At 39.9% G+C, this 16,559-nt stretch overlaps 1 protein-coding gene across 3 annotated transcripts in view; it reads right to left on the minus strand.

Moving 5' to 3' along the window:
• Window positions 1–9,206: 9,206 nt before the first annotated feature.
• Window positions 9,207–16,559, minus strand: part of LOC122661471 (protein EXECUTER 1, chloroplastic) — a 39,788-nt gene continuing 32,435 nt past the window's right edge. For all 3 annotated transcript variants that reach the window (XM_043856868.1, XM_043856867.1, XM_043856866.1), the window contains one exon: window positions 9,207–9,686. The gene's annotated coding sequence lies outside the window, so the exon portion shown is untranslated. The remainder of the gene's footprint in view (window positions 9,687–16,559) is intronic.

Genomic DNA, 16,559 nt, shown 5'->3' on the forward strand with positions numbered 1-16,559 from the left:
AGCTCTATCTGTGGGTGTTGGGTAGTTTTGCGACCCAATTTTAGTTATTATTGCATCATCCAAACCCAATAAAGCCAACAACACGATGAAGTTGATAATGACTTTCTTAATTTTAAGAAAATAATCTCTCTCTTCAATAAATGATCACTTTGATAGAGAGTTGTCAACCCATCTAGATCTATTAAGTGAGATATCTTTTTGTTTCACTTTTATCTCGTACATTTAGAGTGGTTCTATTAGACACATAATAGATATGTATGAGCGATAGATTGGGTTAGTTTAATATGAGATAGGTTAAAGAGTTGGATTTAATGTGTTTCATCAGTTTTAGAATTTTTGATGTATCGATCAAGTATCTAACATTTGGTATCAAAACTGGGCACCACGTCACGGGTTCGAATCACGAAAAAGACAATTTAGAAAAAAGTTACCTGGAACAAAATGAAAGCCACCTATCCCATACTAGACAGATCCAATCTAGTGTCCATACACTAGAGTGAATCTCATTAGGCACATAACACGATACCAACACTTTGAACCGTGATTGACAATCATTTGGATTTTTAATTTAAATTATATGATTATTTCATTATAATAGTAATTGCAATAATGTCAATACTAAATTATACAAATGTACCATAGGCCTTGTCACCCTTCAAGTCTCAAACTAATTAGAGAACCACACACACATATGGCTACGATTTGTTGACGTAAGAGGTGTAGGTTTTATTGCTTCCATGGGATGATTTTGTATGTGTGAGAGAGAGAGTGGGAGGTGGGGTTTCATGAATGATTAATTGCTCCCATCAGATGATTTCGTGTGTGTGTTTGAGAGAGAGAGAGAGAGAGAATTGTCATTTTCGGAGTGATGAAATATATATGATGAATGATAACATAGAGAGGCAAGAGGAAAGGAGCATGAGAGCATTCCATTTCCTTCACACATATTTCTGGTAGCCCTTTGGCTTCACCCATGGGACACTAGGTTGTGCATGAAAGAAATATACATATGAGAACAGATAATTTGAGCGTGGGTGTAGGACCTATGCTATCATCGATTATGTCTAGGGGTGTCAATTGGTCGGTTCGATCTAATTTCCCACATATTTCTTGAAATATATTTAAGGGTTGATGTTTTCTGTGCTGCAGCGCAGCCCGCGTCCAGACACATGGGCTTTCCATTCAGGGGGGCAGGGTGGTTATTTCGCCCACCCCATGTGTCTAGGTGCAGCTTGCTCCCCCGGCACAAAAAACATGTGGCCTATATTTAATTAATCCTTCTTTATTTTTTTCATATTTTTTTTGATTTTTTATTGGGTTCAATTTGATTTTCTATCAGTTTCGGTTTCACTTGGTCCAGTTCAATTTCTATCGATTTCATAAAAACCCAGACTAAAACTAGACCAATAATAGTTCAGAACAATTGGGGTTGAACCTGCCAATTTTGATTGATCCAACTAGTTCAGTTGTATTGGTCTCTAGTTGGGAGTTGAGACTCTCAACTAGTGATTCTCCGTAGATAGAAATATGGGAAAAGGAACCCTAACTGGTCGTGCAATGTGGCATGTACCTGTGCCCAGACGGCAGACAGCCACACGTACGTGAAATAACCGATGCACCCCTAATCCTTTCCACCTTTACAGAGGGTGCACTGGTCATTTCGTGCAAGCATCTGTGTTTGGGCGCAGACACACGCCGCGCTGCACGACCGATTAACGTTCTTTATCCCTAGAAATATATATTGCCCACTTGCACTACCCAGTGACAGTTGTTCCTAATTACTTGGACAAGTAGTCATCTATCTTCATCAATCCACCAATTCTCTCCCCCTAATAGTCCCCCTAACTGATCTCTCTCTCTTTCTTTTGATATAATCATAGATTAATATAAATAATCTTTCTTTGGCCTACTACGTCACTACATTAGCCCCTTCCTATGATTATAATAAATGACCTCTTGAATCCAAGAATATCTTCTGGAATCAAATTGGTTCCATGGTTAATAACTAATACTTTTGTTTATATAAATGAATGATCTCTTCCATCCAAGAATCTCTTCTAGAATCAAATTGGTTTCATGCTTTACAACTAATAATTTTGTTTGTCTTATTGTGTTTATGCAAATGGATGATCTCTTCGATCCAAGAATATCTTCTTTTAGAATCAAACTGGTTTAGTGGTTAATAACTAATAAATTTGTTTGTATGTATATGAACACTTCTATTTATATAATTTCTCAATAATTAAAACATTAATCTCAGTTTACATTGGCTAACAAATGTGATTACTCAAGTATATGCCATTTAATCAATTTATCATCCACTAAATTTGTTATTTGATAAAAACATAAAAAAAGGGTTGGATAATACTCCAAATTCACGAGACAAGTAAACCAAAATTTTGCTGCTACACTAGTAGCAAGAATGTTCCTGCTACGAGCTAGCAACGAAGGAAATGGGCTAATTCACGTCCCCTGTAGGTTTTCAAATACCCTTCAAGGTTTTAGTATTTTCTAAATTACTCTTTAAGATCTCATTTCCTTGGCTGCCAGCTTTGTAGCAAGAACATTCCTGCTACAAGTGTAGCGGTAAAATTTTGTCCATTTTCATGCTTCTCACACTCGGATTGATTTTTTTGTTTTTTGGTCCTTTAAAATGATCTGAGCAAAAGCCACAATCCTTTTGTGATATTTATCTTCAATCACCTCCCATTTGCAAAAAAATAAAAATAAAATAGAATTGGTTCATTTTACTGGAGTTACTTTTTGTTTAAATTTTAATGTTCATTTCCCCTTCGTGATGCCAAACAGGTTTGTTCAAATTTTTTATTTATCACGAGAAAGTTTTCTTTCATCTACAGTGAAACACTATGATCTTATAATTATTCTCCCCCCCCCCCCTTCCCCAACTGTGCGAAGGTCCAGAATGTCTTAGAGTCTCACCTAACAACAAAAAATGGTGGATGAAGGAACAATGGGTTGTATTTATAAAATCTCGATTTGTTTGGAAAACCCAAAGACTAAAATGACTGAGAAAAAGGCCGAAAATGATTGTTGTGTGGCCTCTAAACCAGTTTAGGAGCCAATGAGAGCACGTGCAGAGTTATCCTATAGAGGTGAGGTTTTTCATTTACCGAGGCATGGGGTGATCATTTCGCCCTTTGTGCATCTGCACAAGCATCATGTAACATGGTGGCCTTTTTTTTCCTTTTTTTATGGGCAAGAGATCACTGCTTGGTCGTGTGTCCCGTGCACCAATGCAGCCAATGAAAACACCTGCGCAAGAACATCAACATGGATGAAAATTTTTAATTTACAGGGTGCGATGGTAATTTTGAACATTTTTGTGTTTCCGTTTAAATTTGAAGAAAATAGAACAGAAAACCAAAAGTTTGAAAACGAATAGACGTAAAGAATGATCCACTAAGAAAGAGAAAATCGGCAGGTGGGGTAAGTTTATTACTTATTCCACACTTCCACCGTTGCAATCCGTCCGGCGGCTTAACGTAGAAAGTAAGGTTTTCCCGAATGTTGAGTGTAATTGTTTTCCATCACGAGTCACGAATGACGATATGAGCATTATACGGTATTATAGTATCGTATCGGTTGATTGACCTGATAACTAATTTTTAGAAATAAATGGTTTAAACTCTAAAAAAAATTATTCACCTGAATTTTGGGGCTAAATGGTCTGATCTGACGTCATACGACTGATCCGTATTGGTCCAGACCAATACCATTATTGATACTAGGGGTGCAAGTTATGCCCTGATGGCCTAAACCCGCCCTAACTTGTCTTGAGCCCGAATAAGGTCTGGGTTGAGATACTTTGGCTATTAGGGCGTGTCAAGGTTTGGAATTTCTGGCCCTAAGTCAGGGTTGAGGCCTCGGGCTGAGCCCGCCCCGGCCCAACCTGACCAGACCCTATCTTCTTCTTCTCAACTTGGTCAGCCCATACATCTTTCTTTCCCCCCCCCCCATGGTCAGAGCCAATCAGGGTCAGTCTGGCCTGACCTTGAGGGTGGGTCAGGGTTGGATTTTTTTGACCCTAAGTCAAGGTTAGGTCAGGCCTGTGCCCAGCTATGGGGACTCAAGCTTGGGCTGGGGTTTTAAAGGCCCGACCCAACCAAACCCTGTTGCAACTCTATTTGATACAATGATTTAATAACGTAATTTGGCAAAGAAAAGCAAGAGGAAAATCAGAGATGAGAATAAGATTGCAATAGGGTCGGGCTTTTTAAAACCCTAACCAAACCTTCACTCCCCTTAGTTGGGCTTGAAAATTCCAACTCTAGCTCTGAGTCAAGGTTGGGCAGGGCTGACCCTAATTATGGGAATGGGGGAAGGGGGATGCATGGGTTGGACCTTAACTTAAAACAGCGTTGGGCTAGGCTAGGTCAGGCCAGGCTTAGTCCAAGGCCTCAACCCTAGTCCAGCCCGACCTTGACTCAGGGCAAAAAAATTTCAATCCTGACCCGCCCTTAGAGTCAAGGTATCTCAATGTAGGCTCTGTTCAAATTAAGGGTGGGTTTGGGTCGATAGGGTAAAACTTACACCCTAGGTATGTGAATATGTGATTGTTTTGTTCCGTAAGTAAGACGGAACAAAAAGAAAAATTGAGAAAGACTCATATCCCTAGTTTGGTTGTCTTACTCTCTCATCCATCATACAGGAAAAAAACAAGAAAACGAAAAATATCAAAATTTTTCTTTGATCGTAAATAAAAAAAAGAATCTCTTCATCACTATTAATGTGACCCTATGATTGGACTCGTACCATTTTAACTCCTGTCTTCTATTGTATATTTGCACACGAGTGGAGGTCAAAGAGACTCGGTTTGGACGATCGTGAAACTTAAGTCAAACATAGGTTTTTGTTTCTTTCGTTGAGTCCCTCTTTCAATTATTAAAGCTCTTTATTTGTTTGAAAGTTCTTTCCATCATTTAAGTTGGTTCGCATTTGTAGCTTGCACTGTAAGCGAGTCGGGTTCAAGGCTTTTTAGAAGGCTACTTTGATCAAACTACCCTACTCTTTCTCTTTCAAATAAGGTTATTTATTCTTTTTATTAAACTGTTGTTAAAGTGGATCAAAGACAATCTATCTTGTTTTGATTCCGAAGAGGTGTTGCTAGATATGAATTTTCCATACTCTAGGGTTTTCTTGACTTTAAAGAGTGATAGTTAAGATACCTATCCCCATAATTAGGGGTGTTAAAATCTAGCCCGAACAGACTGAAATTGGGATGAGCTTATTGACACCGAAATCAAACTAGATTGCATCGAGACCGATATGACACTGAACCAAACTTACAAAATCGAAGCCAAATCGATATAACCCAATAAAAAACCGATCCCAATTCGAAGTTTATAAAAAAAAAAAACATGTTTTTTTCTTCATACTTTTGAATGTATTTATATGGTAAATCGAAACCAAACCAATTAGAGAAACAAAAACTAAATCGACCCCCAAACCGATCCAAACCAAAACCAGTCCAACCCGACCAATTGATACCCCTACACATAATAATCAAAGGGTCAGATCTCCTCAATGAGGAGATTCTCACTTCACCCACTAGGTCAGCTCGGATACGGATCAGATGTGAATGGATCCGGATATTCTCTAGCCAAATACATATACCTCTAAACTGATTAGGATGGATTCGGATGCAGATCGTTTTCGGATTTTCGACTATCCATTTATATCTCTATCTTGTGTAACCCGGACCTTCCTCCCCCTAGCGGATACAATTCACTCTCAATCCAAATCTCTTAGATCTTGAATCTCATTTCCTCATATTCTAGAACTTGTTGAATCTTAAAAAATTCTCAAGTTCATTATTTACCTAATTTTTTTATCATAGTATTTAGATTTTTTTTTCCGGATATCTCTCAACGAATACAAATGTCCCTAAACAGATACAAATACAAATCAAATTTAGACTTTCGATTATCTATTTACATCTCTACCACTAGGTCCAAAAGAAAATTAAGAGAATACTAGTCAAATTTGGCTTCTCCTTTTATTCTCTCATAAATTGTGGAATGCTAATTACAATTTTTTGACAACAAAGAACACTGACACAGTTTGACACAGTTTTTGGTATAGTTTTTCTTTATTTTCTTGGTGTAATGTAGTATTTAATAATAGTGTAATTAATTACCACATCATTGTTGTCTTTTGCGATTTGAACTATATGTGGCTACTAGCTAGTCTTCTCTCTCTAGTTCCCGGTACCATTGTTTTCAATCGACACTTGCTCTTGTTGATTTTAATGGAAAAATCGTCGAAGAGAGACCAAGATCCATCATTGTCCATAGTTTGGTGTCCTCATTATATCACCATAACTGAGAAATTTTTTCTTTTTCTTTCATGCTTTATGTAACTTCACCATCTTTCTCTCTCATGAAATAACTTTGTTGGCCTCCTATGTACGTGATCGTTCCGTCCCTTTTCATTGGTGTGTTCCTCTATGTTGTTTGCTGAGAGAATCCAACTGAGCGCGAGAGATCCTTTCATGCATGGAGATGGAGAGGGAGAGGGAGAGGGAGAGTACCTTTCATCATTGGCTCGAAAAACCTTTTCCCTAAAATTTGGAACTGGCACTTGTCAGTTCCCTTAAAAGGACAATTTGGATGCGACAAATAGAGCAGTATATTATATTTTAATTCACAACCTTAAATTCCTCCCACCCCCTCCAATAGACCTCGGTGAAGGCAGGATATTGACCCAATACCTCATTAACTGGGTATCAAATCGATTGGTTCATTTCGACTGGGCTGAATCGGATTCAGTGTAAGAATGAGTGAATCTAAAACCAAACTAATAAAAGAAGGTTCAGTTTCAATCCGATTTGTATTCAGTTTCTTATGGGTTTGATATCAAGTTCGATTCAATTTGGGTTTGATTTACCATGTATCATTGTTGACTTTCATCTCCTATTGTATATTTATATGCAATAAAAAATACCCTTTCTCATAATAATGAAAGGATCAGAACTCCTTAGTAAGGAGATTCTTTTTTCACTACTAGATCCAAAAGAAAATAGGAGAAAATTGGTCAAATTTGGCTTCTACTTTTTCACTTATAAAGTGTTGAGTGCTAATTATAATGACATTACCACATCATTGTTGTCTTTGCAATTTGAGTTTCTTGACTATACTGGCTGCCAGTCTCACTCTGGTTCCTGGTGCCATTGTTTTCGACCGACACTTGCTTTTGTTGATTTCGATAGGAAGGTAACTGAGAAGAAACCAAGATCCATTGTCCCTAGTTTAATCTCCTCATTCTATCGCCATATCAGAGGATTTTTCTTTTCTTTTATTTGTCTTTCATGCATAGAAGGGAAATATTAAAACTAAATCTCACCATCCAATCACACGTCATTTAAACATTGAATCTACAAAGAAAAGATTCTCTAAACTGCCAGGGGAAGATATGCTATCTCTCTCTCACATGAAATGATTTGACTAGCCTCCTATGTATGGAATCGTTCTATCGCAGCTCATTGGTGTACGCCTGCTTGTTCATAGAACCTTTTGAACAAGAGAGATCATTTCATGCACGAAGGGAGAGAGAGAAAACCTTTTCCCTAAAATTTAAAACTCACACTTGGTGGTTCCCTTAATGTTCAGTTTGGATGCAGTGAATAGGGCAGTAGGGGGAATAATATATTATATTTTACCTCACACCCTTAAATTCCTCCTACCCGTCCAACACACCTTGGTGAAGGCAGGATTTTGACCCGAGACCTCATTATAGGGGTGTCAATCAATCGATTTGGTCCGGTCTCGGTAGAAATGAATGAATCTGAAACCAGACCAATAAAGGAAGGTTATGTGTTAATTTTGATCTGGTTTCTTATCAATTTGATATCGGGTTTGGACTGATTTAGGTTCGATTTACTATGTATATATAGAGTTATGGGGAAAACGTTCCTTTCTGCTTTTTTAATGATTTTCAGATTGATATTAGTTTCGTTCGGGTGTAGTGTGGTTTTCTGCCGGTTTCACAATACTCCATCCGAAACCGATACATCAAACCTTGGTTTGATTCAGGCTAATTTGGGTAGGGCCGATACGGTTTCACCTCTCAATTTTTGGCGCCCCTGCTTCATTAGAAGAAAAACTCGATCCCTCCTCTGTTATTTGGTTCAGGTTGGGGTAGAGGTAGGCCACATGGAATTCAGTTCGTGCCAAACCCACACCAAACCAGACTTCGTTTTCAATTTGGCAAACAAACCATACATAGCCACCATCGTCGTTCTACATCGTCTATTTTTTGTCCAGAACCAAAGGAGTTCTCCAATGGAAAACACTGGAAAAATTTTTTTCTTAATACATGAACCGATAGGGGGTTTCAACTTTGCTAGTATTCCCTCAACAGAAACTACTTTTCTGGGCAACTTATCATGGCCTGTAGCGCCATCTAATGGAAGACCAATAACACTAATGGAACTCCTGTAAATTATTCTCGATCCAAAACAAATGGAACCAAGGGGAACAAGGATCCTTTTCTCTGTTCCTGTTTTGGCTGGGGAGTGGGGAGAGAAATCCGAGAAATACCTGCAGAGAGTTGGACAAATCCATTCCCAATCCAGCCCAACTTTTCAAGCATTGCAGGCACTCTCCATGTTTGCTTGTTGATCAATGCTTTTTAACAACCCCCCAGCCCCAACCATAAAACATAAAGGAAATACAATAAAGAAACAAAGGCAAACCAGCAACTTGGATATATGAAGTTCTTGGATTTCTCTCAAGGATGGATTGTGTAATTCAAAACTCAAAAACATGATATTTCCCTTTACAGGTAAGGGAGACCAGTTTTAACAGATTTCTAATATCAAGCAACGACAAACATTTCGCTTGGTAAGTCACCAATTGGGAAGTATATATACATAGCCTCATAATGTGATCTCCATTTCCTTCCCATATCATTTATTATGGTTCTTATAGTTTCTTAGATATTGACCACATTCAATAGCCTGACAAAGCTTGACAGCCAAGTCCACTGGCTCAATGGGTTAGCCAACCTCCACCTACGTCATCTTATTTCTATAAGAATTTTTTATTATCTTTAAGCCTTCCACCCCTTTTGGGAGAATATGGAATCAAAAATAAAATAAAACCTACTAAAATGCTAAAACTCTTAATACAATATATTACAATTGACAAATCAGTAAGGAACATAACCATGCAAGTTAACACCTTTAGTTGAAGGCAACCCTCTGATTCAATAGCAACTTTTCTAAAACATTAATTTGTTTGTTTGCATAATGAATATAGCTGCAACCACCTACAAAGTCACAGACTGGTAATAACTTATATTAAAATTCTCAGGTACTAGTTCTCCATGGTTCTAATGATTCCTACCCACATCCCCCAGAGGGGTGACCTCCCTACAACAGATTAAAGATGTTCTGATAAATTTGCCATTCAACCATCAACTGACTTGATAGCAGCGCCATTATATACAATAGAGTGCAATCAAAATTGACATGATGGGGAGTGAAAAGGAGTTGAAACGTGGAACAAGAAGATAGTTCCGGGAGGTGAGTATGCTTACAAGTGCACCTGTCAGCAAGTCACCGATGAAAGTCTCACCAAGAAACTTCTCTTTGGCCAATGCTCTACTGAGGGGAAAATAAGTAAAAAGGAAGACCACCTTACTGAATATACATTGTCCATGTCCAACTGCAAAACAATACAGAAATAAAGAACACCTTAGTTATTGGCTTTGACAGTAAATCAACTTATACATCTTGATACTGGTTTCATTTGCATTGGTCATTTAATGGAAATCTCAGAGAATAAATACATGGACAAAGAAGAATTAATGGGAGTCAGATAAGACGTTCTAAAGACGAGCAAAAATACACCCAGTCAGAAAAATATACTATTACTTAATTTTGTTTCTGGGACCTACACAATTTGTGCATTTTCCCATTCTTTCTTTTCCATACCTTTTCCTTGGACTGCGTTTGGATAGCAGGGAGTGTAGGGTGAGAGAGTTGAAACTGATGCGGATTTTCAACCCCAATCGGGTACCCGCACTTCTTTTGGTACTGACCAAGTCTTTACCACTTTCCCTGATGTTAACATCTATACTCGAAAGGATGACCTCCACAAGTATGGATTAGCATCGTATGGCACCTATTTGGACCTCACCAATGTTGCCATCAAAGACTATGATAAGGCAATCACGGAATGGGCACAAACCTTTTCCCTCCTGATTACCAACAACAAAGCCACATGGAAAACAGAACAATTTCTAGAATACCTATGTGGATCCCTGCAAGGTGATGTCTTGCAATTTATTAAAAAATTTGACCAAACCGAAGACGGTAAAGTTACCAAAACTACCCTCCTCACCTATGTCTCTAATTTTGAGAAAATCTTGGTCGAATTCACAAAAATCTTAAAATCAGAATTTTGTGGTTACCATCACCCTGACAAGCTTGCAGAAGATGTCAGTTTCAATCTCACTAAGATTAAGCTTAATAATTTGAATGAATTTGAAGCTTTTTCAAAAAAGTATGTCTCTCTACCAACTGTTAGATAATACCAAATCTGACTATTGGAAGGAACAGTTTTTTCCAAAGTTACCACCACCTTGGGATGAATTGTGTCACACGACATATCCCCAATTCATCAACGACTCCAAAAGCGTTGATACCCTTGGCAACCGAATCAATTTCGTGTTTCGCCACATCCTTGATCACTGTTTAAAGGCACGTGCTGCCAAACAGTTAAAACAGAAGGTCTCCCCTGGCCTCTGCAAGGATCTTCTCAACAACGAGTTTGAATTTGGTACCAAGCCATCTCATATCTCAAAATCTAAGTCTAAGTCTCATACCTTTCCTTTCTCTCGTAAGAAGAAACGGTATCATTGGAAGAAATTCCATACCAAAGACTTCCCTTCAAAAGACTTTTCTTCTTCTAAGAACAAACGTTTTTCCAAGAAACGTTTTGTTTCCAAACGTACTCCTTACACTGGTAAAAAGGACAAATCCAACTGTACCTGCTACCTCTGTAATGAAAAGGGCCATTTTGCCAATGAATGCCCAAACAAATCCAAGAATGCCCGTAAAATGATTCGTTACCTCGACGAATGCAACTACGAGATTCTTTTCTTCTCCGAAGTATCAAACCCCACTGAACTTCTCTATGAACTCTTCTCAGCATCAGACGATTTTGATTCTGATGACTCCTCCGATTTCATCTTTATGGAAAACGAGTCTACAACCGATTCGACTCCTTCCCCCATTGAAATCCAACCGATTCCCTCACCTGAATGTGACTCGGTTTCCCTTAACAATCTCCTTCGTGAAGATGTCTCTTTTGACCCTAATCTCTTCACAAAGCTTAAGTCTATTAAGCACGATGAGGTGTATAAGCTCTCCAAGCTTAACCTCTGGTCTAGGCGTTTCTTTGACCAAGCTTGTGGCAATACCACTGCTCAGTCTACAGATGACGCTACCCTTGAAATCTCCTTGTTCAATCCGGCTCAAATCCAACGATTGACAGCCAAACATCCTCGATTGAGATACATACACATTGGTCTCATTCAGATTGAACTCACGACGCTCTTTCGCCAAGGCATAGACACTCCTGTTGTCATTGCTGTCTTTGACAAAAGATTCCTTGCTGATCCAATTAATGCTTTAATCGGTGGAATCGAGTCAAACCTCATCCACGGTTCAGTTTGGTTCAAACTGCGACCCAATTTCTTTCTTTCTGTCCAAGATCCGAATCTTTGTGATTCTGTGGTTCTTAAAATTAAGACCCAATGGACTGGCATGAAAGTTGACAGCCACAATATTGTTGTTAGTTGGAAATGTTTACACGAGTTAACCAACGTTACCTCTACTAAACTATTGCCTCTTCCGGATAAACGGTTCGTCGAACTTTTCGAACCTAAACCTTTCGAACACGAGATCCAACCTCGATTACTCGATCGGCAAGATATCCAACTCCCCAAAGAATGGATGCTTTCTGATATTCTTGACACCCCTCAGAACATCACTGCTCCTCCTCCTCCTACCTTTGAACTCCAATCTTCAGGCAATAATCTTTATTTCCGAAGAAGACCCTCTGGTTCAAGTCCTTCTTTAACCCAGACTGCCAGCACTCCGTCGATTAGAACTCCCCCTGTAGGCTCTTCTGCCGCCTCAGTTGGCTCTTCTTCTCGCTTTTCCTCTTCTTCCCATGTTCCTAGAAATCTCCCTGGAACAAATCCACACTGGATACCTCCTTCCAGTAGAGCCTTCAAAGCTCCCTTATCCAGAGATTTTACTGACACAGATTCCACTGCTGTCATTAATATCTTTCATCGTTATGTCACCCAAGACGACGATATCTTCTTCCAATCCAATCAAAATCCTAAAAACTACACATATGTTAAAGGCCATTTTGATTTTCCTGGATTCAAACCTTATGATCTCGATATCCTTATGGATACCGGTGCTACCGGTTGCATTTGTAAAACAACTGCAATTCCTGGTTATTTTTGGGAAAAATTGGACCAGCCAACTTTCATCAGTGGCGTTTCTGGTCCATCCACGACCCTTGAGTACAAAGCTCATAAAATCCCAATCTTCTTTAATAACAAGGAATTTTTTATTCCCAAAATTACTTGTTTCCCAAATATGCATGGTGATTTCATCATTGGCACAAACTTTCTTCACAAGTATTTGCCATTCATCTTGCATTCTTCCTCTATTCAACTTCGCCATCCAACTGGTGATATTACTCTTCCTTTACTGACTTCTCACAAATCTATCTGTGATAATTCAGCCTTCACTCCTGAACGGATTACTAAAACTGTAATCTGGTCAAACTCGCCATTACCCATTGGCTCCTTGACCTTTTGGCTCCCAATTTCAGTGAAGAACCCCTTCTTTGGTGGGATAAAAGCCCTCGATGGTGTTCTATCCAACTCAATGCTCCAAACAAGATCATTCGAGTTAAACCCATCCTCTACCTCCGAGTCGATATTGAAGAATTTGACATTTAAATTTCCAAATTATTGGCACTCCGACTTATTGAACCTTCAACAAGTCCTCACTCTTGCCCAGCTTTTATGGTTCGCAATCATGCGGAAATAAAACGTGACAAAGCCCGTATGGTTATAAACTACAAACGTTTAAACCAGAACATTGTCTTCGATGGATACTTCATTCCTCGAAAAGACGTTCTCATCCACCGTGCCAAACAGGCCTCGATTTATAGTAAATTTGACTTAAAATCTGGCTTCTGGCAGATCAAGCTTACTGAGGAATCCAAACCTCTCACAGCTTTCTCCACTCCTTTTAATCGCCATTACCAATGGATGGTTATGCCCTTCGGATTATGTACTGCCCCTCAAATATTCCAACGCTGGATTGATTCCATCTTTGGTGACCTTCCTTTTTGTGTGGCGTATATAGACGACATTCTTGTCTTCTCTTCTTCTCCTGCTGAACATACGAAACACCTTCGTATCATCGGTAACCTATTCCTAAAACATGGAATAATCCTTTCCCCTAAGAAAATCGAACTCGAAAAAACTCTAATCGAATTTTTAGGTCTCATCCTTACTGATCACGGACTCCAACTCCAAGATCACATCTTGATCAAAATCAAGGACTTTCCCTCTGTCTTACGAGACAAACAGCATCTACAACAGTTCCTAGGTATTCTCAACTATGGACGTAATTACATAAAAGACCTCTCCTCTAAAGAACAAAGTCTTTTATTAAAATTGAAAAAAGATGTTGACTTCACTTGGACCAAGTCTGACACACAGACAGTCCTCTCTATCCAGGCCGAGATTACACAATCTTGTCCCTCGGTTTATTTCCCTCTTGCTGGTGATCTTCTCATTCTGGAAACAGATGCTAGCAATGAACATTGGGGCTGTGTCCTGAAAGCACGACCTCTAACAAACCCCTCTGATGAGCAAATTTGCGGATATAATTCTGGCAAATTCACCCCTGCTCAAATTGATTATCTTATTTATGAGAAAGAGATTCTTGCCATTGTAAATGCCATTCAACAGTTTAGAATTTATCGTTTACCTGAGAAGTTTCTTATTCGCACAGATAACCAAGCTGTACGAGATTTTTTGAAAACCAAAAATAAAGAAACTAATTCTCGCCGGATTAATTGGGCTAATATGATTAACCAATATCAATATGAAATTGTGCATGTTAAAGGTACTGACAATTTCTTGGCTGATTATCTTAGCAGGCCATGAATCCCTGGCATCCTCCTGACAAAGGCAAAGGTAAAGCCAAAGCGACACCACATCGCAAAGGCAAAAAAGCCTCTTCTCTTGGCTTACTCCCTACCCCCCGTGGCGGTATTCTCATTCGAGAACCCCAGTTAACAGCAACGATACCCACCCAAGGATCGTCGCCTAGTTACATCCGAGTTCCTGCCACAACAGCGGAATTCTCTCCTTCTCATTCTCAACCTTTTAGTCCCTATTTCTTACCCGGAAATAGTCAAGAACAGGACAGTCAGGATCCTTTCTATTTGTGGAACATGACCCCTGCCAGCTACTCCCAGATTGTACAACAACAATCAGCTGCAATTGTTCCGCCTTCCTTTGGTCAGTCTGTGACACACACAACTGACTTCCTTCATCATGATGGTTTACCTACCAAGTGGTACCATCAGATAAACACTTTGTGGGAAACGCAGGTTGCCGGTAAGAAAAAACCGTTTCGCAACGCTCTTTCCGCCTTCTCAAAGGCTCTTGGTGATTTCTATACCAAGCAGCTCAGTCTTCAACACATTGTACTCGACTCAATTAGAAACACTGATTGGGACGATGTTACTTCCCCTGAGAAAGTAAACAGCTTTCTTCAGATTGCAGATTGTATTGAACCCCATCTAAAAGATGCTCTTTTCTACAAAACATACAAAATCTGCTTATATTTAAAAGCTAAAGATATCCTCTCCCGGGAAGTATTCCCAATGATAAAACGTCATTGTGATGAAGAACAATACCAGCGCTATAAAGAATTTATGCTGGAATTCCCAAAAAACATATTGAGAACTGTATCTCACAACCAGTACAGACTCATCTTCTACCCTGGCTCCGAACCTTGGAGTATCTCTGCTGTTGAATGGGGACTTGTAGGCCAACTTGTCTTCTCCTCTGACAATACTGCCGTCCTCGACCAATTGCCCATGATGATCAGAACAATGGTCACCCATGCCGTTGCCAATTGGAGATTCTCTGGTGGACTTGAATTCACCATCCACAGCACTCTTGGCTGGCACGAAAGCGAACGCTTCTTCCAGCCCTATCAAATCTGGCATCTTCAGCCTGCCGCCTGTTACACACTACAGGAGCCTTCTCTCATTACAGATAAAGCCGAAGCATTGAGTATAGCAAACAGGTTTATTCATGCTAAACATCTGTACAAGCAGTCTCTCATAGCTTTGCACAACGAAGCTCAACTGCTCACCTACCCTAACGGATGCCCCCGCTACCGTTACCTTGTCTCAGACGGACGACGCATCTTCGTCACCCAGTTCATGATGGATTATGAAGTCCCTATTGAAGTTGCTGCCGATACCTACCAGCTTATCGACCAGCTCCAGACGTTCTCCCGTCCTCGACATCCCTGGCACTCTCCTTGCCGACGCCGCCGAACTTGCTGCCCAGGAAGCCGCCGCTGATGCTCTCATCAACGAGCCCCTTTTTCCCGGTCATGACTCTGCCGACATCAACCTCAGCAGCGACTAACGTCATCCCTGACGTCACCATGGCCCCATGAACAGTGCAGCCGCCCTACGTCAACACTTACGTCAGCAGTCACTATTCGGATTTGAAATATTTGGAATCCGAAGCCGACCTCTCCCTCTATATAAGCAAGCTCAATTCTTCAGAGAAAGCAGACCTCGCTCCACAAGCTCTCGAGCTCCGCTTCCCTCTCCCCTCTCTGATCTTCTCCTCCTTCTTCTATCTCCCTTTCGATACCTTCTTTAAGGTTCGAACCCCCTGCATGTAAATTGGTATAGGCCCCACAGGGAAAGGAAAGGGGAGGGAAGTGAAGGGAGAAACACTGTAGCATCCCACCCCATATCGTTTGATTGGGGGAATGTTCCAGAGAGAGAGAGAGAGAGAGGTATGTAGCTAAGAGTGGGGACGAAAACAGGATTGGAGTTGCGTGGTGGTACTGCAGGTTTCTGCTAATCTTATCTTCTCCTACTTGTATTCTTCTTCAATGTATCTAGAAGACTGACACTGAGCGTCTGTCCTAACAATATTTGACTCTTTTGGGACCTTATTGGCAACTTTATGTCATTCATCTGGAAAAAGTCTCTTTCTCCCAAGCTGAAGAAATCTATCATCCCAAGCATCCAATAAAACAAAAGACCCCATTCTGTCCAATCAGCTGGGGAATTCCAGGCACCAAAAGATGGTTTTGGGGGTTGGAGCTGGATTTTTGTTTTCCTAGTTTTCTACTTCCAATATTGACCGAAACAAGGGTCCTTCTGTTATCATGTCATCTTTTTGAGTCGTCCTTCTGGATTTCTGGTACTTTTCTGAGAGGAACTGAATCTCCCTGA

The sequence above is a fragment of the Telopea speciosissima genome, chromosome 5 (genome assembly GCF_018873765.1).
Source record: "Telopea speciosissima isolate NSW1024214 ecotype Mountain lineage chromosome 5, Tspe_v1, whole genome shotgun sequence".
Lineage (NCBI taxonomy): Eukaryota > Viridiplantae > Streptophyta > Magnoliopsida > Proteales > Proteaceae > Telopea > Telopea speciosissima.